The sequence below is a fragment of the Petaurus breviceps genome, unplaced genomic scaffold (assembly GCF_028583685.1).
Source record: "Petaurus breviceps papuanus isolate PSGF00001 unplaced genomic scaffold, PetGlider_PUasm1.0 37, whole genome shotgun sequence".
In the NCBI taxonomy this organism is placed as follows: domain Eukaryota; kingdom Metazoa; phylum Chordata; class Mammalia; order Diprotodontia; family Petauridae; genus Petaurus; species Petaurus breviceps.
Genome location: NW_027186296.1, coordinates 42,617,150 through 42,626,161, shown reverse-complemented (window position 1 = coordinate 42,626,161; position 9,012 = coordinate 42,617,150).

Genomic DNA, 9,012 nt, shown 5'->3' with positions numbered 1-9,012 from the left:
TTACAAATCACTTAATCTCTTTGAGTCCAGTTTTCTCATCTGGGGGCAGAGTGGCAGTGGGACTAGCTGACCTCCAAAGGTGCCATCCTGTTCTAGAGTCAAAGAACTTCATGGAAGAGGAACTGTCTGTGTAGGCAGCTTCCCCGGCTAGGAACCGACAACATGTATGCATACTGATATATGTCTCAAGTCTGCGATAGCATCAGCTGGAACCACTTCTATCCCCCTGCCCCTAGGAGCAGGGCTCAAACTCAGAGGACAGTAAAACTTCTCTATGATCAATGAGCTGCCATTTGCAGGGACACAGTTCATGGAAAGCGACTATTACAGAGGAAGAAAAAAATGAGCAGAAATCTTGGGCCTCTCGTATTTCAAAGCACCTTCTCTACAATCAAGGATGAGGATGGCTGTACAATAGACATGGTCCTCCATGGCCCCACTCAACTTTTCATCAGGTAAATTTATTTTCTATAAGATTTCATGATATCTTCTTTATTTATGAATACTGTACATACTAGAAAGAAGTCCACAGCCTAAATGATTTAAGAATGTACCTCACAGGTGTACATTAAATATGCTTGAGATGTCATAACTTAGACAGATAAAGGTCTAGAAAGCAATCAAGCCCAGAGTACTTATATCAGTAAGCAGCTGCCAAAAATGACAAGGTATTTAATTAACATTAGGGAAAAAACCTTTTGGAATTTTCTTTGGATCCTTAAGATTTATTTAGAGACGTCATAGAAAGATTTCTTATTTTTCCATGACTTTCCACTAAGCTCAAGATCAATTCAATTAAATTCAATAATCAATTTTTAAGCTTGTATTATGTTCCAGGCACATTGCTAAACTCTGTAGATACAATGACAAAACAAACAAAATTATCCTTGTCCTCCAGTTTCATTCTAGATAGTCCCCCAAACTACCAGCCCTGCTTCCATCCTGACCACCACCCCCCCATAGGGAAAAGCAAAAGGAATGAGAATTTACTGAGTCTCTTCTATGTTCTAGGCACTGTGCTAAGCATTTTACAAATATTTCATTTGATCCTCAAAATGTCCTTGGGAGTTAGGTGATTTCATTATCTGAATTTCACAGCTGATGAAACTGAAGCAGAAAGCGGTTAGGTGACTTGCCCAAAGTCATATAGCTAGTAAATATCTGAGGCTAGATTTGATCCGGCCTTCCCATCATTGAAATGCAACTACGATTGAAAGGAGCAACGTCAAGTACATGCCCCTGGAGAAGTGAGCCTCCATCCCTGAAGGCCTGGCTCAGCTATCTGTCACAAGGCCTCCAGAGATGGCAATAAATCCACTATTGGGGGGAAAAAGATTAATAGGACACCACAGACCACTAGCCCTGCTTCCAGACCAGTCCTCACAGACATCATCAAAGGACATAACTTCTATGGAAAAGGAACCTAGCTGAACCAGTTATGCACATTGAGGAAGAGAATTATGCCAAGCAAATCAAAGCACTACCATCACCTTAACCATCTCTGGCTCTCAGACTTTGATGGGGATAGCCTACGACCCTGGTCACAAGAGCAGGCATAGCAGTGTCCCCACCCCCTACCTGAGATCACTGGTCCTTCTAGTCCACTCCCCAAAGTCATCATCCAAGGAATCAGCCCTTGTGGAAATGTGACCCGGTACTGAAGGCCCTTCCTCCTTAAGTAGACACTGCTACTGACCAGGAAAAGAAGGTTCTTGATGCTAAAGCTCTTAGCACTATCAAATGGTTCAAAATTAGATAGGGATATGGATTTATCAATGGAAATAACATTAAAGAAGTTATATTACCATGCATCCTAAGTACCATGGAACCTTTCCATATGAGTTGCTGATGAAACCTTATCTTCCCCTATTACAATGTCAAGTTCTTGAGAAAGGTCTTGCTCCTCTATTTGTGCTCAGAGCAATGAGTATGGTACTTGGCAAATAATAAGCATTTAGATGCTTTTTCATTCATTCTACTATGCAGGTAGAATAACATGGATACAGATAAGTAAATACAAAATAGTTTAGAGGTGGGGTGGGGAGCAAGGCCTGGGGAGGAGGGAGGAGGAAGCACTAACTACTGGGTAAATCAAGAAAGGTTCCTTATTTAAGATGGCATATAAAGGGACCTTGGAAGTCATGGAATCCAATTTCCTTACTCTAGAGGCAAGTAAACTGACATCCAGAAAAGTTAATTGACTTGTCTAACTAATAATTATCAAGAGTAATATTTGAACTCAATTCCTCAGTTCCTCCAAATACAGTGCTTTGTGTCACTGTATCATGTGCTGTCTCTGTTAGTACACTGTTAGAGAAATATTTCCTGAGCTACTTTCGCCCTTCACTTATACTTGACAAGTAAGTTATTAACCAATTATATTTAGCATTCACTAGGGGGTCATCTTTGGTGGGGAGAGGGAAAGAAATGCAGAAAAGTAAGACATCAATAGAATTGTAGGCAATTATGGATGTAGAATATGGAATATGCTGCCAGACAAAGCAGCTGGTGGCTTAATTATTTTTTGTTGTTGTAAGAGTCAGTTTGGTGTGAAAGATGGGTTAATGGGAAATGAATGTAGTATGTAAAAATAAAAAGTATTATTAGTAATAAAAAAAACAGTTGGGGAGATCCCTGGGTTGGTGAAACTAAACTCCACCCTATGTAATTATTCCTTATATAACTAAGTATTAAATTGTATGGTGCATAGGATACCTTCATTAGGCTTTCAATGAGAAGAAAAATGAGTTGTTATTATTTTTATTACTATTATTGCTACTTTAAATAATTTCTATTGATGCCATTTGTTTTTATTTAGATCACATTCAGTTCTAGATATCCACTTCACCCTCAAAATCAAACCAACCCTTGTAAAAAAGAAAAACAATTAAATGAAACCAACAAATATAATGGCCACAGATGACAATATATGTCATGTTCTCTTTTCAGAGTCCCAAACTTCTCTGTTGGAAAAAGGGAAGCATGTTCTCTGGGAACATGATAGGTTTTCACATATGCAGAGCTCAGCTTCCTCTGTGTAATCTTTTCATTTAATCTGTTGTCATTATATATATTCTTCTTTCAGTTCTGCTTATTTTATTCTGTATCTGTTTATACAAATCTTCCCACATTTCTCTGAAACCTTCATATTTGCAATTTCTTACTGCATCTAAATAATATTCCATCATATGGATTTACAAGTGAATTCTGACAAACATTTAAAGAACAATTAATTCCAATACTACATAAACTATTTGAAAAATAGGCAAAGAAGGAGTCCTATAAAATTCCTTTTCTGATACAAATATGGTGCTGATACCTAAACTGGGAAGAGCCAAAACAGAGAAAGAAAATTATAAATCAATTTACCTAATGAACATAGATGCAAAAATTTTAAATAAAATATTAGCAGAGATTACAGCAACTTGTCATGAAGATAATACAGTGTGACCAGTGGGATTTATACCAGGAATGCAGGGCTGGTTCAATATTAGGAAAATTATCAACATAATTGACCATATCAATAACATAATTAACAGAAATCATATGATGCAGAAAAAGCTTCTGACAAAAGACAATACCCATTCCTATTAAAAAACAGTAGAGAGCATAAGAATCAATGGAGTTTTCCTTAAAATGATAAGTAGCATCTATGTAAAAACCACTTTCAAGCAGTATATAATAGGGATAAGCTAGAGGCATTTCTAATTAGATCTGGGGTGAAACAAGAATGTCCATTATCACCATGGTTATTCCATATTGTACTAGAAATGTTAGCTTTAGCTATAAGAGAAGAAAAAGAAATTGAAAAAAATAGGCAACGAAGAAAAAAACTTTCACTATTTGCAGATGATATGATGGTATACTTAGAGAATCCTAGAAAATCAACTAAAAATTATTTGAAACAATTAATAACTTTAGCAAAGTTGCAGGATATAAAATAAACCCACATAAATAATGGACATTTCTATATATTACTAAGAAAGCCTAGCAGCAAGACAAAGAGAAATTCCATTTCAAATAATGGTAGACAATATAAAATTTTTGGGAATATTCCTGCCAAGACAAACCCAGGAACTATATGAACACAATTGCAAAACACTTTTCACACAAATAAAGTCAGATCTAAATAAATGGAAAAATATCAGTTCCCCATGTGTTGACAGAGCTAATATAATAAAAAGCTGGGACTGAGCAGAACAGAGGAGAACACTTGTGGTGGCCGGCACTCTGTTTGTCTGTTCTATCTGTGTTGATTTGTGTTTGTAATACTTTGCACAGAAGCCCTGGGATCTTACTGGAAGCCCTGAAAGAGAATATTTTCTTGTTGTTTATTTACAGAAGTCCTGGAGGAGGGTTTCAGAGGGCCTGGGACTATGCTGATGACTTGTGTTGACTCCTCAGACTTGTTTGTAGGTCTGTTCGATTTCACAGGCAGATATTGAATTGATGATGGTGCCAGCAATGTGTGTGAATGTTGTTCTGGCTCTGTTAAGCTTTGTCTTCCCAGAAACAGAAACTGCGAAGGATTTGAGGTGCACTGGACACTGTGAGCTTCAATATTGAATGGGAACTAGACAAGGAACTGGATGAGGAGCTGAGAGCTGCCTGCCTGTGAATCTAGGTTATGGTTGGTTGAATTCAGGCAAAAGCTGGGACCATGGAAGAGGGACCATAGAATCGGGGAGCCAGCCTCATACCAAGATGAAAAGACCTCTCCTTGGGTACATAGTGCTGACTGACAAGATCATGATTTACTGTGATCTGGGGGTGGGAGAACTTTGTACTTTGTACCCTGTATCCCTTAAGAATGATTCAATTGGGGCAGCCAGGTAGCACAGTGAGTAAGAGCACTGGCTCCAGTGTCGGGATGACCTGGGGATAGAATCCAGGCTCAGATACTTAGCACCACACCCAGAAATAACTGTCCATGTAACCTTGAGCAAGTTACTTAACCCCAAGTGCTTTAAAAAAAAAACAATTCTAATGTACCACATCACACCCATCAGATTTGCTCCCCATGACAAAACAGGAAAATGATTAATGTTGGAGAAGATGTGAGAAAATTGAAAAACTGATGCATTGTTGGTGGAGTTATGAACTGATTCAACCATTCTGGAGAACAACTGGGAACTATGCCCAAAGTGTTATAAAACTATGCATACCTTTTGACCTTGTAATACTACTACTAGATCTGTATGCCAAAGAGATCACAAAAAAGGGTAAAAGGCCCACATGTACAAAAATATTTATAGCAGCTCTTTTTGTGGTAGCAAAGAATTGAAAATTGAGGGGATGCCCATCAATTGGGGAACAGCTGAAAAAGTTGTGGTATATGAACATAATGAAATACTATTGTGCTATAAGAAATGAGGAGTATGTGGACTTCAGAAAAACCTGAAAAGACTTGCATGAACTGATACTGAGTAAAATGAACAGAACCAGGAGAACACTGTACACAGTAACTGCAACATTGTGCAGTGACCAGCTTTGTTAGATTTAATTCTTCTGATCAATGCAATGATCTAAAACAATTCTAGAAGACTCATGATGGAAAACGGTATCCACATGAAGAGAAACAACTATGGAGTCGAATGCATATCAAAGCATACCATTTTCTCTCTTTTGTTGTTGTTTTTGTTTCCTTTCTCAAAGGTTTTTTCCCTTTGGTTCCGATTCTTCTTTATATTATAACTAATGTGAAAATATGTTTACTATGCTCACACATGTATAACCTATGACAAATTGCATGCCATCTTGATGAGGGAGTGGTGGAGTAAAGGGGGGAATTTAGAACTCAAAATCTTATAAAATCAAATATTGAAAATGAAAAATAAATAAATATTTTAATGTAGATATATTCCACCATATCATACACCAGAGTTTGTGTAGTCATTCCCCAATGATTAGGCATGGACTTATTTCCAGTTCTTTGCAACCATAAGAAAATCACAGTTATGAATATTGTGCTGTATATTGGGCCTTTTGTTTTTATAGTTTACTTATTTCAGAATATATGCTGAGTAGTGTGATTGCTGGATCAAAAGGAATGAACAATTTAGTCAATTTCCATGCTTGGAGCATACCTTCCTATGAAAATTGATAGTTTACATTTTATCTCTGAAAATTATTTGTTCTCATTCAACAGGAAGTTTTTAGCTGAATGTTAACGCCAGGAAACCTTTTGGGAGAAAGATCAGGAAAATACCACAGAGGAGGGAAGCATAAAACATAGGTGACTGAATTTGACTCATGGAAGGAATCTGCCAAAGACTGCATTCTTGTAACAATGTGGAGCATGCCCAATCCTTATTTATCTGGGGCCATGAAGCTATAGTCCCAGGCATGCGTGTCTTTTTTCCTCTCTCTCCAAATAGATGCTAATCTTATTGAGGTCAGGATCTGAGTCTTAGTTCATCTTTGCTGGTCCAGTGTCTTTGTTAGCACAGTGTCTTTATAAATGTCAAATTAAATTTAAATCATTTCTAAAAGGAAAAGGGAGTAAAGTGGGCAGGAGCAAATGAGATGGCAGAAAAGCAGAAGGGCACAGTTGGACTAACAACAGATGTAAGATCGAAAATGTAACCTGGAGACCATTTATTCTACTTCATTATTAATGGCTATAGGAGTGCATTCTCTAACAGGCTTCCTCTGCTCTTACATTTTATCTGATGTGGCAGATGGCTCACAGTATCACCTTCCTGTGAATCAAAGCTATAACAGGTAACTTTCAAAAGGCCTATGTTTGATGACTATGGCTTAGAAAGACACTAGGGGCTTGGAAAACACATATAGAATCTGGGGGTGGCAGGGCCAATAGGGAAAGTGCAATAAACAAAAATGGCATTGGAGAAGGTATAGGAAACTCTATTTTGAGAAGCAAAAACCTCCAAAACTAAACACTGTATAATTATAATAAGCAACCTTAACAGCTCAAATATCAGTCAATAGCTGAGAAAACACATCCCCTCAACTATACTTAAGAAGTGGGGGACTATGGATGTGAAATATTGACCATACTATCAAATATAGTGAATATGTTGATTAATTTTGCTAAACTATTTTCCCCCTCTTTTTCCCTCAGATTTTGTTACAAATTGTTACTTGCTGGGTAGGAGAGAGGAGAAAAATATATTAAGAAATTAATGGGTTATAAAAGCAAAAGGCATTCATAAATGTATTTTTTTCCTAAGAAATGTCTAAGTACTCCTACTTAATCTTTAATGCCAATTAGGTATAGTAAAATTTATGTTAGCATATTTTTAAGTAAGGAAAGCTCAAGGAAGCCTAGATACTGAACCCATAGTCAAGGAAAGCAGCTGTGATATCATAAAAAAAAAAAGCAACATTCAGGGAGTTAAGAGCCCTGGGTTCTAGTGATGGCTCCGTCATTGTCTCAATGGGCAAGATGTCCATTTCAACCTCTATGAAATAAGGGAATTAGCTTGGATCTCCAAGATTTCTTCCAGCTTTAAGATTCTATAAGGGCCAGGAAGGAAGCAATGACTTCTACAGGAATCAAATATTGTATGCATTTAGAGTTTTGACAAAAGAACTTTGAAATATACCAAGGCTTTTGGAAACATCATAATCTGCTCTGCCAATAAAATCATGACCTCATTTAATGGATCTCCCATTCAGAGGATAGCAGGAATTATGATCTTGCCTGGAAGGGCTGAGGAAGAGGACTTTCTTCACAATAACAATGATAGCACCTACTCAGTCTCGACTTGTGTTTCTCATGCCCTTTCCCCATTTTGTCTAGAATCCAAAGGCCTCCACAATCTCGGCCTATCCTATGGCTTTATTACCCTTTCCCCTCTTAAACAACTGACCCCAAACCACTCCCAAATTGGTCTGCTTTGATCTGCAGAATCCATTCTGCCCTGTGCCCCTCCTGGGCTTTGGCTCAGCCTGTTCCCTATACCTGTAATGCCCTCTTCCTCATCTCTACCTGTAGAAATCCTACTCAGAGAGTTATGAGGATTTAAGGAAGACTTTTATGAATTGAGGGAGAGTGAAGGAAGCAGAATCAGAAATGTGTATGTATATACATTATATATGTATGTTATAATGTACATATAAAATATGCATATATATTATATATACACATAGATCTCAGGGCTGCAATGATAATAATAATATCTAATATTTATATTAGATGATGATATAATAGCATGATGATTATAATCATAGCTGACATTTATATAGCACTTACTATGAGCTGAGCACTGTCTTAAGTGCTTTGTAATTATCTCACTCTGGGAGGTGAGTGCTATTATTATTCTCATTTTACCACTGAGGAAACTGAGGCAAACAGGGGTGAAGTGACTTGTCCAGAGTCACACAGCTGGTAAGTGTCTAAGGACAAATTTGAACTCAGGTCTTCCTGACTCTGGGCTCAGTGCTCTATCCACTATGCCAAAGTAAAAGGAATTCTAAAAGGAAGCTGAACCAGCCTAAAGAACAAATAATGGAATATTTCTTCTTCCTCTCTGCAGAGAGGCAGGAGACTTTCAGAACAGCAAAGGCGGTCAAACTCAGGCACTGTGTTGCTTTATTTAGTCTTTTTCTTTTTGTAAAGAAGTGTTCAGTATAAAAGGTAGGAATAGGTAAGATAGGGACTTGCCCAGACTCACATAGCCAGTATGTGGCAAAGGCAGTACTTGAACCTAGATTTTCCTGGTTTCAAAGGCAGATATATTTAAGAAGGAAGAGGAATGTGGCACTTATATTTGTTGTGTCTCTCTCTCTCTCTTAGGAGGTAGGAACTGAGGCAGAAACAAAACACATCAACAAAGTTGATTCTTTTGCAGGGGGAGGCACTCAGGGTTAAGTTACTTAAGCTGGGGTCGTCGCACAGCTAATAAGTCTCTGAGGCCAGATTTGAACTCAGGTCTTCCTGATTCCAGGGTCAGTGTTCTATCCACTGTACCATCTAGTTGACCCAATAAAGCTTATTCTTAGAAGAGGAGAGGAGAGGAAAGAGAGGAGAGGAGAGGAGAGGAGAGG